Genomic DNA, 12,972 nt, shown 5'->3' on the forward strand with positions numbered 1-12,972 from the left:
AATTTAGTTTAGGGAAAAAAAAAAGTGAATTGGACCTCCGACTTCGGCAATTTATACCTATTTTTGAAGTTCATTAAATTGGACCTCCGACTTCGGCAAGTTATACCTATTTCTGAAGTTCATTAAATTGGACCTCTTCAGCTTAGTTCTTGTCGTGTTAATGGACTAATAATATGGTTGCTACTTGTGGTTCTATCCTAACGGATTTATGTGGTTAGTTATGGTAGTTAAAGTAAGTCGGTTCAAGAAATATAAATACTCTTTCTTGAGAACGATATCCATCAATATTGCTTAAATTAAAATTTATTACTTGTTTTCTTCGTTTTACTCCTTCCGTTTCAATTTGTTAGTCTCATAAACTATTTTAGGTGTTTTAAAAAGATCTACTCATATTGAATGTATTTCATTTTTAACTTAGTTTTTATTTCCTAATAGATAAAACCCGTACGATGCACGTTTTGTTTGAATTTTTTGAAATAGTTTTTTTTTCAGAGGTTTTTCAGTGCAGCAAGGGTTACTTGTAGGGTGTTACTGGTCTTGTCAGGGGTTATTTGTATTTTGGGTTATTTGTATGAGTTACTTGTAGGTGTTACTTGTATTTTGGGGTTACTTGTATGAGTTACTTGTAGGTGTTACTTGTATTATGAGTAACCCTACAAGTAACCCCAAACCAAACCCCATACCAAACAAGTAACACCCTACAATTAACTCCTGATCAAAACCGTAACACCCTACAAGTAACCCCAGAATACAAGTAACACCCTTAGCAAAACCAGTAACATCATACGAGTAACCCTAGAATACAAGTAATATCTTGACCAAAACCATTAACACCCTACAAGTAACACCTACAAGTAACCCTTGCTGCACTATGTGGCTAGCCACATACAAAAATTTGTATTTTTCAAATATATATTTATGTACTAAAATTTGTTATATATATTTAGATAAAACCCTTGTTTAAGATGCGATTATGATTAATTTGGGAGGGGGGAATCTTGGTTTAAATCAATTACTCAGTATTTAAAATCAACTAAAACTCAGCATTGTTCTTTCATTCAAACACATATAAGTATATAACAAACTAAATCAACAATAAATTCGTAGAACAACAATCACTGACACACACTTATAACAAGCTAAGTATTGAAAATTAATACACACACTAAGTGTTTTCACTAACAGTCTAACATACCCTGAATTAAAGACACAATTTATTGTAATCTAGACATAAACAGAAGAAAAACAAGAGTAAATTCTTAATTTCATACTAACGTAAAGTATCGGATCATCGAGCCTATGAACTGCTCCTTCGAATCGAGCCTAGGAACTGCTCCTTCGAGTCAATGAAAGCCTCCGTAAGGACCTCAACCATGCTGGTTTCGTCGTCTCTGCAAGAAAGGGGTGCTTCAAGAGATCAGTTGCCGAGGGCCTCTTAGACGCCTTAGCCAGACACTTTTCAATGAACTTCTTAACCATTTTGTCTTGCACAAAGTACAGAGCAGCCGGCTTAACACCCGACTTAATCTTTCCAAGAAGTTCATATTCTGATCTGTATTCGCCGTACACAGGTTCCTTAGTCATCATCTGTAGAACGCACATTCCGAAAGCGTATATATCACTCTTCTCACTCTGTTCACCGTCCAAATCCTCTGCTGACATGTACGATAGTGTACCAGCAACATTATCAGTTTCGCCTTCATAAGGTACCGCGACACCAAAATCTGCTAGCTTAATCTTGCCCGAGACCCCATCAATTAAGATGTTTTCACCCTTAACATCGCGGTGTATAATCATGGGAGTACGGTTGTGAAGATACTCTAACGCGCTTAGAATCTGCCTGCACCAACCCTTGATTGCACTCATTGCAGTAACATTACCAACAAGTTCATGTGACCTTCTGTAATTACTCAAACTCTTAGAAGAAGCAAGATCAGTAATCATGTTAATGAATCTACAATCTTTACTGATCCAAAAACAATAACACTTGATTATATTCTCGTGGTTTAACGTTTGCAACAATTTAGGTTCTCCACAACAATTTTCAATTCTTCCATTTTTTTTTAAGTCTGCATCTGTCACCATAATCTTGTTCCAAGCAACTAGTACACCATTGAATGTATCCAATCCCTCGAAAACTACCTTCGAGGTCCCTTTTCCTATGATTTCATTGTACCTTATGAATTGCCTTGAGGGACTTCTCTCCTTAACTCTACGAGAATTGGCTTGTGAACTCGAACCCACTTCAATAATATCAGGATTCTTTCCCAGTGAAATCGGACCTTTAGTTTCTACTATTCGTGAACTCGAAGCCATTAGTATTAACAGCAACAAAGAATTGAAGAACCCAAGAAAGATCTCTTACGATTAAATGTTGATGAAAGTAGTTTTGTAAAAACAGAACACTTGAAAGGATGATTGCTATTTCAGAATTCTTGGATCAAATGATTTAATAATGAAATGAAGGGATGATTTTGTAGGATAAACAGAGAATTCTTGGAACAAATGATTTATAACGAATTGATAGCTATTTATAATAGTATTATATGTATAATGAGGTTAGTTGTAATCCAAACAGATTTATCTTGTTAGTTTGTGGCAGTAATAAAGTCGGTTATCAAGAAACTAAAATATCCTTTCTTGAATTAATTTTTTTTTTTAATTTTTAATTTTTAATTTTTAATTTTTCATTTTTTGACAAGCCTTGATTATTTAATAATTTTTTAGTCAATTTCTAAATTTCATGCAGGATAGATTAAGTGTACTTATAATTTAGTTTCATTTAGTCTTGCAAAGTGTGCTGAAGCAGGCTTTCTATTTATGTGATTTTATTTTATTATTATTATTATTATTATTATTATTATTATTATTATTATTATTATTATTATTATTATTATTATTGTTAATGTTATTTACGAGTGCTTACTAGTTACTATTAAGTTAAGACTGATATTTTTCATTATAATGGAAAACATAATCCTGTTATTGTTGTTTAATTTATTTTCATGAACTTTGTGGCATAATTGAAGGTCATAAATTCAGTTTGGCTATACATAATGGATGCTGAACATTCTGCCAAGAAATATTAGCAACTTTTCTAAAGAAAGTTGACATAGGAAAAAAAATCAGCTATCAAATGTAATATATATGCAGCCTTTTCATAAGAGGCAGATGATGAATATTTGGTTGAACTTGAATTCAATTTTAAGACAAGTAGTAGTGTATGCAAATTTGATCCATTCTGTTTCGGTCTATCTTGGTTATGTATGTGTGAGTTTGCACACCTTATGAGTCTGTGCTTGGCCATACTTAGCTATGTACACATTTTATACGCAACTTTACGATTTTGAACTTGATTAATGACAACTTTCTGGGTCTCACAGCAATTCATACATTGCTTATTTCATTGTTTTGTTATGGTTTAAGCCGAAAGAACAACCTGTAGTTGCCTTTTTTTATCAAGGAACAAGCACATACTTTTTTATATCGTTCACTGTTTCCTTTTGCTTGTATAGTGACTTTGCAAAGTTATATGAAGGTGAAAATCACTAAATTCTTACAGGGCTTCTGTGATATTTTAGGCCGTGTATGAAGCAGAAAAGTTTTATAATGTACGAATTCTATATGTTATACTAATAAGCAATAAACAGAAATAACTTATCTCTTGATGCGTGAACCAAACTGACAATAGCCGCGTCGTGGAGAACCACTGACCTAAAAGACGATTCCGCGCTACCTCCCGGTGCAGTAGACAATTGCGGTCGCCCTCCAGGATAAGCACGGCGCCGGAGTTTATGTGCACTCACAAACCCGACTGGAACTCAGAATAGTTGCCCAGAAAACAGAACAGGAAGAACATGTGTTTAAATAATTTTAGAGAAGAGAAAAGACTGATTGTGTGTTGTATTTTGGCTGAGAAAACCACAGTCAACAAACGAGGCAAGAAACAAGGGAGTGAATTAATCAGCTAAAATCAAGGGATTAATGGCTGATTAATTCCCACAACAGTCAGAAAATCCCAACAGTCAAAAACGGATACTTGGAATATTCTGTTAACAAGAAAAAGGAAATAAAATTTCTCCAAAAAGATAACAAGGACCCACGCCCGCGCATCGCATTCCCCAAGAATGACAACTTTCTGGGTCTCACAGCAATTCATACATTGCTTATTTCATTGTTTTGTTATGGTTTAAGCCGAAAGAACAACCTGTAGTTGCCTTTTTTTATCAAGGAACAAGCACATACTTTTTTATATCGTTCACTGTTTCCTTTTGCTTGTATAGTGACTTTGCAAAGTTATATGAAGGTGAAAATCACTAAATTCTTACAGGGCTTCTGTGATATTTTAGGCCGTGTATGAAGCAGAAAAGTTTTATAATGTACGAATTCTATATGTTATACTAATAAGCAATAAACAGAAATAACTTATCTCTTGATGCGTGAACCAAACTGACAATAGCCGCGTCGTGGAGAACCACTGACCTAAAAGACGATTCCGCGCTACCTCCCGGTGCAGTAGACAATTGCGGTCGCCCTCCAGGATAAGCACGGCGCCGGAGTTTATGTGCACTCACAAACCCGACTGGAACTCAGAATAGTTGCCCAGAAAACAGAACAGGAAGAACATGTGTTTAAATAATTTTAGAGAAGAGAGAAGACTGATTGTGTGTTGTATTTTGGCTGAGAAAACCACAGTCAACAAACGAGGCAAGAAACAAGGGAGTGAATTAATCAGCTAAAATCAAGGGATTAATGGCTGATTAATTCCCACAACAGTCAGAAAATCCCAACAGTCAAAAACGGATACTTGGAATATTCTGTTAACAAGAAAAAGGAAATAAAATTTCTCCAAAAAGATAACAAGGACCCACGCCCGCGCATCGCATTCCCCAAGAATGACAACTTTCTGGGTCTCACAGCAATTCATACATTGCTTATTTCATTGTTTTGTTATGGTTTAAGCCGAAAGAACAACCTGTAGTTGCCTTTTTTTATCAAGGAACAAGCACATACTTTTTTATATCGTTCACTGTTTCCTTTTGCTTGTATAGTGACTTTGCAAAGTTATATGAAGGTGAAAATCACTAAATTCTTACAGGGCTTCTGTGATATTTTAGGCCGTGTATGAAGCAGAAAAGTTTTATAATGTACGAATTCTATATGTTATACTAATAAGCAATAAACAGAAATAACTTATCTCTTGATGCGTGAACCAAACTGACAATAGCCGCGTCGTGGAGAACCACTGACCTAAAAGACGATTCCGCGCTACCTCCCGGTGCAGTAGACAATTGCGGTCGCCCTCCAGGATAAGCACGGCGCCGGAGTTTATGTGCACTCTCAAACCCGACTGGAACTCAAAATAGTTGCCCAGAAAACAGAACAGGAAGAACATGTGTTTAAATAATTTTAGAGAAGAGAGAAGACTGATTGTGTGTTGTATTTTGGCTGAGAAAACCACAGTCAACAAACGAGGCAAGAAACAAGGGAGTGAATTAATCAGCTAAAATCAAGGGATTAATGGCTGATTAATTCCCACAACAGTCAGAAAATCCCAACAGTCAAAAACGGATACTTGGAATATTCTGTTAACAAGAAAAAGGAAATACAATTTCTCCAAAAAGATAACAAGGACCCACGCCCGCGCATCGCATTCCCCAAGAATGACAACTTTCTGGGTCTCACAGCAATTCATACATTGCTTATTTCATTGTTTTGTTATGGTTTAAGCCGAAAGAACAACCTGTAGTTGCCTTTTTTTATCAAGGAACAAGCACATACTTTTTTATATCGTTCACTGTTTCCTTTTGCTTGTATAGTGACTTTGCAAAGTTATATGAAGGTGAAAATCACTAAATTCTTAAAGGGCTTCTGTGATATTTTAGGCCGTGTATGAAGCAGAAAAGTTTTATAATGTACGAATTCTATATGTTATACTAATAAGCAATAAACAGAAATAACTTATCTCTTGATGCGTGAACCAAACTGACAATAGCCGCGTCGTGGAGAACCACTGACCTAAAAGACGATTCCGCGCTACCTCCTGGTGCAGTAGACAATTGCGGTCGCCCTCCAGGATAAGCACGGCGCCGGAGTTTATGTGCACTCACAAACCCGACTGGAACTCAGAATAGTTGCCCAGAAAACAGAACAGGAAGAACATGTGTTTAAATAATTTTAGAGAAGAGAGAAGACTGATTGTGTGTTGTATTTTGGCTGAGAAAACCACAGTCAATAAACGAGGCAAGAAACAAGGGAGTGAATTAATCAGCTAAAATCAAGGGATTAATGGCTGATTAATTCCCACAACAGTCAGAAAATCCCAACAGTCAAAAACGGATACTTGGAATTTTCTGTTAACAAGAAAAAGGAAATAAAATTTCTCCAAAAAGATAACAAGGACCCACGCCCGCGCATCGCATTCCCCAAGAATGACAACTTTCTGGGTCTCACAGCAATTCATACATTGCTTATTTCATTGTTTTGTTATGGTTTAAGCCGAAAGAACAACCTGTAGTTGCCTTTTTTTATCAAGGAACAAGCACATACTTTTTTATATCGTTCACTGTTTCCTTTTGCTTGTATAGTGACTTTGCAAAGTTATATGAAGGTGAAAATCACTAAATTCTTACAGGGCTTCTGTGATATTTTAGGCCGTGTATGAAGCAGAAAAGTTTTATAATGTACGAATTCTATATGTTATACTAATAAGCAATAAACAGAAATAACTTATCTCTTGATGCGTGAACCAAACTGACAATAGCCGCGTCGTGGAGAACCACTGACCTAAAAGACGATTCCGCGCTACCTCCCGGTGCAGTAGACAATTGCGGTCGCCCTCCAGGATAAGCACGGCGCCGGAGTTTATGTGCACTCACAAACCCGACTGGAACTCAGAATAGTTGCCCAGAAAACAGAACAGGAAGAACATGTGTTTAAATAATTTTAGAGAAGAGAGAAGACTGATTGTGTGTTGTATTTTGGCTGAGAAAACCACAGTCAACAAACGAGGCAAGAAACAAGGGAGTGAATTAATCAGCTAAAATCAAGGGATTAATGGCTGATTAATTCCCACAACAGTCAGAAAATCCCAACAGTCAAAAACGGATACTTGGAATATTCTGTTAACAAGAAAAAGGAAATAAAATTTCTCCAAAAAGATAACAAGGACCCACGCCCGCGCATCGCATTCCCCAAGAATGACAACTTTCTGGGTCTCACAGCAATTCATACATTGCTTATTTCATTGTTTTGTTATGGTTTAAGCCGAAAGAACAACCTGTAGTTGCCTTTTTTTATCAAGGAACAAGCACATACTTTTTTATATCGTTCACTGTTTCCTTTTGCTTGTATAGTGACTTTGCAAAGTTATATGAAGGTGAAAATCACTAAATTCTTACAGGGCTTCTGTGATATTTTAGGCCGTGTATGAAGCAGAAAAGTTTTATAATGTACGAATTCTATATGTTATACTAATAAGCAATAAACAGAAATAACTTATCTCTTGATGCGTAAACCAAACTGACAATAGCCGCGTCGTGGAGAACCACTGACCTAAAAGACGATTCCGCGCTACCTCCTGGTGCAGTAGACAATTGCGGTCGCCCTCCAGGATAAGCACGGCGCCGGAGTTTATGTGCACTCACAAACCCGACTGGAACTCAGAATAGTTGCCCAGAAAACAGAACAGGAAGAACATGTGTTTAAATAATTTTAGAGAAGAGAGAAGACTGATTGTGTGTTGTATTTTGGCTGAGAAAACCACAGTCAATAAACGAGGCAAGAAACAAGGGAGTGAATTAATCAGCTAAAATCAAGGGATTAATGGCTGATTAATTCCCACAACAGTCAGAAAATCCCAACAGTCAAAAACGGATACTTGGAATATTCTGTTAACAAGAAAAAGGAAATAAAATTTCTCCAAAAAGATAACAAGGACCCACGCCCGCGCATCGCATTCCCCAAGAATGACAACTTTCTGGGTCTCACAGCAATTCATACATTGCTTATTTCATTGTTTTGTTATGGTTTAAGCCGAAAGAACAACCTGTAGTTGCCTTTTTTTATCAAGGAACAAGCACATACTTTTTTATATCGTTCACTGTTTCCTTTTGCTTGTATAGTGACTTTGCAAAGTTATATGAAGGTGAAAATCACTAAATTCTTACAGGGCTTCTGTGATATTTTAGGCCGTGTATGAAGCAGAAAAGTTTTATAATGTACGAATTCTATATGTTATACTAATAAGCAATAAACAGAAATAACTTATCTCTTGATGCGTGAACCAAACTGACAATAGCCGCGTCGTGGAGAACCACTGACCTAAAAGACGATTCCGCGCTACCTCCCGGTGCAGTAGACAATTGCGGTCGCCCTCCAGGATAAGCACGGCGCCGGAGTTTATGTGCACTCACAAACCCGACTGGAACTCAGAATAGTTGCCCAGAAAACAGAACAGGAAGAACATGTGTTTAAATAATTTTAGAGAAGAGAGAAGACTGATTGTGTGTTGTATTTTGGCTGAGAAAACCACAGTCAACAAACGAGGCAAGAAACAAGGGAGTGAATTAATCAGCTAAAATCAAGGGATTAATGGCTGATTAATTCCCACAACAGTCAGAAAATCCCAACAGTCAAAAACGGATACTTGGAATATTCTGTTAACAAGAAAAAGGAAATAAAATTTCTCCAAAAAGATAACAAGGACCCACGCCCGCGCATCGCATTCCCCAAGAATGACAACTTTCTGGGTCTCACAGCAATTCATACATTGCTTATTTCATTGTTTTGTTATGGTTTAAGCCGAAAGAACAACCTGTAGTTGCCTTTTTTTATCAAGGAACAAGCACATACTTTTTTATATCGTTCACTGTTTCCTTTTGCTTGTATAGTGACTTTGCAAAGTTATATGAAGGTGAAAATCACTAAATTCTTACAGGGCTTCTGTGATATTTTAGGCCGTGTATGAAGCAGAAAAGTTTTATAATGTACGAATTCTATATGTTATACTAATAAGCAATAAACAGAAATAACTTATCTCTTGATGCGTGAATCAAACTGACAATAGCCGCGTCGTGGAGAACCACTGACCTAAAAGACGATTCCGCGCTACCTCCCGGTGCAGTAGACAATTGCGGTCGCCCTCCAGGATAAGCACGGCGCCGGAGTTTATGTGCACTCACAAACCCGACTGGAACTCAGAATAGTTGCCCAGAAAACAGAACAGGAAGAACATGTGTTTAAATAATTTTAGAGAAGAGAGAAGACTGATTGTGTGTTGTATTTTGGCTGAGAAAACCACAGTCAACAAACGAGGCAAGAAACAAGGGAGTGAATTAATCAGCTAAAATCAAGGGATTAATGGCTGATTAATTCCCACAACAGTCAGAAAATCCCAACAGTCAAAAACGGATACTTGGAATATTCTGTTAACAAGAAAAAGGAAATAAAATTTCTCCAAAAAGATAACAAGGACCCACGCCCGCGCATCGCATTCCCCAAGAATGACAACTTTCTGGGTCTCACAGCAATTCATACATTGCTTATTTCATTGTTTTGTTATGGTTTAAGCCGAAAGAACAACCTGTAGTTGCCTTTTTTTATCAAGGAACAAGCACATACTTTTTTATATCGTTCACTGTTTCCTTTTGCTTGTATAGTGACTTTGCAAAGTTATATGAAGGTGAAAATCACTAAATTCTTACAGGGCTTCTGTGATATTTTAGGCCGTGTATGAAGCAGAAAAGTTTTATAATGTACGAATTCTATATGTTATACTAATAAGCAATAAACAGAAATAACTTATCTCTTGATGCGTGAACCAAACTGACAATAGCCGCGTCGTGGAGAACCACTGACCTAAAAGACGATTCCGCGCTAACTCCCGGTGCAGTAGACAATTGCGGTCGCCCTCCAGGATAAGCACGGCGCCGGAGTTTATGTGCACTCACAAACCCGACTGGAACTCAGAATAGTTGCCCAGAAAACAGAACAGGAAGAACATGTGTTTAAATAATTTTAGAGAAGAGAGAAGACTGATTGTGTGTTGTATTTTGGCTGAGAAAACCACAGTCAACAAACGAGGCAAGAAACAAGGGAGTGAATTAATCAGCTAAAATCAAGGGATTAATGGCTGATTAATTCCCACAACAGTCAGAAAATCCCAACAGTCAAAAACGGATACTTGGAATATTCTGTTAACAAGAAAAAGGAAATAAAATTTCTCCAAAAAGATAACAAGGACCCACGCCCGCGCATCGCATTCCCCAAGAATGACAACTTTCTGGGTCTCACAGCAATTCATACATTGCTTATTTCATTGTTTTGTTATGGTTTAAGCCGAAAGAAAAACCTGTAGTTGCCTTTTTTTATCAAGGAACAAGCACATACTTTTTTATATCGTTCACTGTTTCCTTTTGCTTGTATAGTGACTTTGCAAAGTTATATGAAGGTGAAAATCACTAAATTCTTACAGGGCTTCTGTGATATTTTAGGCCGTGTATGAAGCAGAAAAGTTTTATAATGTACGAATTCTATATGTTATACTAATAAGCAATAAACAGAAATAACTTATCTCTTGATGCGTGAACCAAACTGACAATAGCCGCGTCGTGGAGAACCACTGACCTAAAAGACGATTCCGCGCTACCTCCCGGTGCAGTAGACAATTGCGGTCGCCCTCCAGGATAAGCACGGCGTCGGAGTTTATGTGCACTCACAAACCCGACTGGAACTCAGAATAGTTGCCCAGAAAACAGAACAGGAAGAACATGTGTTTAAATAATTTTAGAGAAGAGAGAAGACTGATTGTGTGTTGTATTTTGGCTGAGAAAACCACAGTCAACAAACGAGGCAAGAAACAAGGGAGTGAATTAATCAGCTAAAATCAAGGGATTAATGGCTGATTAATTCCCACAACAGTCAGAAAATCCCAACAGTCAAAAACGGATACTTGGAATATTCTGTTAACAAGAAAAAGGAAATAAAATTTCTCCAAAAAGATAACAAGGACCCACGCCCGCGCATCGCATTCCCCAAGAATGACAACTTTCTGGGTCTCACAGCAATTCATACATTGCTTATTTCATTGTTTTGTTATGGTTTAAGCCGAAAGAAAAACCTGTAGTTGCCTTTTTTTATCAAGGAACAAGCACATACTTTTTTATATCGTTCACTGTTTCCTTTTGCTTGTATAGTGACTTTGCAAAGTTATATGAAGGTGAAAATCACTAAATTCTTACAGGGCTTCTGTGATATTTTAGGCCGTGTATGAAGCAGAAAAGTTTTATAATGTACGAATTCTATATGTTATACTAATAAGCAATAAACAGAAATAACTTATCTCTTGATGCGTGAACCAAACTGACAATAGCCGCGTCGTGGAGAACCACTGACCTAAAAGACGATTCCGCGCTACCTCCCGGTGCAGTAGACAATTGCGGTCGCCCTCCAGGATAAGCACGGCGCCGGAGTTTATGTGCACTCACAAACCCGACTGGAACTCAGAATAGTTGCCCAGAAAACAGAACAGGAAGAACATGTGTTTAAATAATTTTAGAGAAGAGAGAAGACTGATTGTGTGTTGTATTTTGGCTGAGAAAACCACAGTCAACAAACGAGGCAAGAAACAAGGGAGTGAATTAATCAGCTAAAATCAAGGGATTAATGGCTGATTAATTCCCACAACAGTCAGAAAATCCCAACAGTCAAAAACGGATACTTGGAATATTCTGTTAACAAGAAAAAGGAAATAAAATTTCTCCAAAAAGATAACAAGGACCCACGCCCGCGCATCGCATTCCCCAAGAATGACAACTTTCTGGGTCTCACAGCAATTCATACATTGCTTATTTCATTGTTTTGTTATGGTTTAAGCCGAAAGAAAAACCTGTAGTTGCCTTTTTTTATCAAGGAACAAGCACATACTTTTTTATATCGTTCACTGTTTCCTTTTGCTTGTATAGTGACTTTGCAAAGTTATATGAAGGTGAAAATCACTAAATTCTTACAGGGCTTCTGTGATATTTTAGGCCGTGTATGAAGCAGAAAAGTTTTATAATGTACGAATTCTATATGTTATACTAATAAGCAATAAACAGAAATAACTTATCTCTTGATGCGTGAACCAAACTGACAATAGCCGCGTCGTGGAGAACCACTGACCTAAAAGACGATTCCGCGCTACCTCCCGGTGCAGTAGACAATTGCGGTCGCCCTCCAGGATAAGCACGGCGCCGGAGTTTATGTGCACTCACAAACCCGACTGGAACTCAGAATAGTTGCCCAGAAAACAGAACAGGAAGAACATGTGTTTAAATAATTTTAGAGAAGAGAGAAGACTGATTGTGTGTTGTATTTTGGCTGAGAAAACCACAGTCAACAAACGAGGCAAGAAACAAGGGAGTGAATTAATCAGCTAAAATCAAGGGATTAATGGCTGATTAATTCCCACAACAGTCAGAAAATCCCAACAGTCAAAAACGGATACTTGGAATATTCTGTTAACAAGAAAAAGGAAATAAAATTTCTCCAAAAAGATAACAAGGACCCACGCCCGCGCATCGCATTCCCCAAGAATGACAACTTTCTGGGTCTCACAGCAATTCATACATTGCTTATTTCATTGTTTTGTTATGGTTTAAGCCGAAAGAACAACCTGTAGTTGCCTTTTTTTATCAAGGAACAAGCACATACTTTTTTATATCGTTCACTGTTTCCTTTTGCTTGTATAGTGACTTTGCAAAGTTATATGAAGGTGAAAATCACTAAATTCTTACAGGGCTTCTGTGATATTTTAGGCCGTGTATGAAGCAGAAAAGTTTTATAATGTACGAATTCTATATGTTATACTAATAAGCAATAAACAGAAATAACTTATCTCTTGATGCGTGAACCAAACTGACAATAGCCGCGTCGTGGAGAACCACTGACCTAAAAGACGATTCCGCGCTAACTCCCGGTGCAGTAGACAAT

The 12,972-nt window shown here is 37.3% G+C and overlaps 1 pseudogene; it reads right to left on the minus strand.

Annotated features, from left to right (window-relative positions):
- Nucleotides 1–1,323: 1,323 nt before the first annotated feature.
- On the minus strand, nucleotides 1,324–2,316 carry LOC145584127 (putative serine/threonine-protein kinase WNK9 pseudogene; annotated as a pseudogene).
- Between the last annotated feature and the right edge of the window lie 10,656 nt (nucleotides 2,317–12,972).

This window comes from Chenopodium album, chromosome 16, assembly GCF_948465745.1.
Source record: "Chenopodium album chromosome 16, dcCheAlbu1.1, whole genome shotgun sequence".
NCBI classification, from domain to species: domain Eukaryota; kingdom Viridiplantae; phylum Streptophyta; class Magnoliopsida; order Caryophyllales; family Amaranthaceae; genus Chenopodium; species Chenopodium album.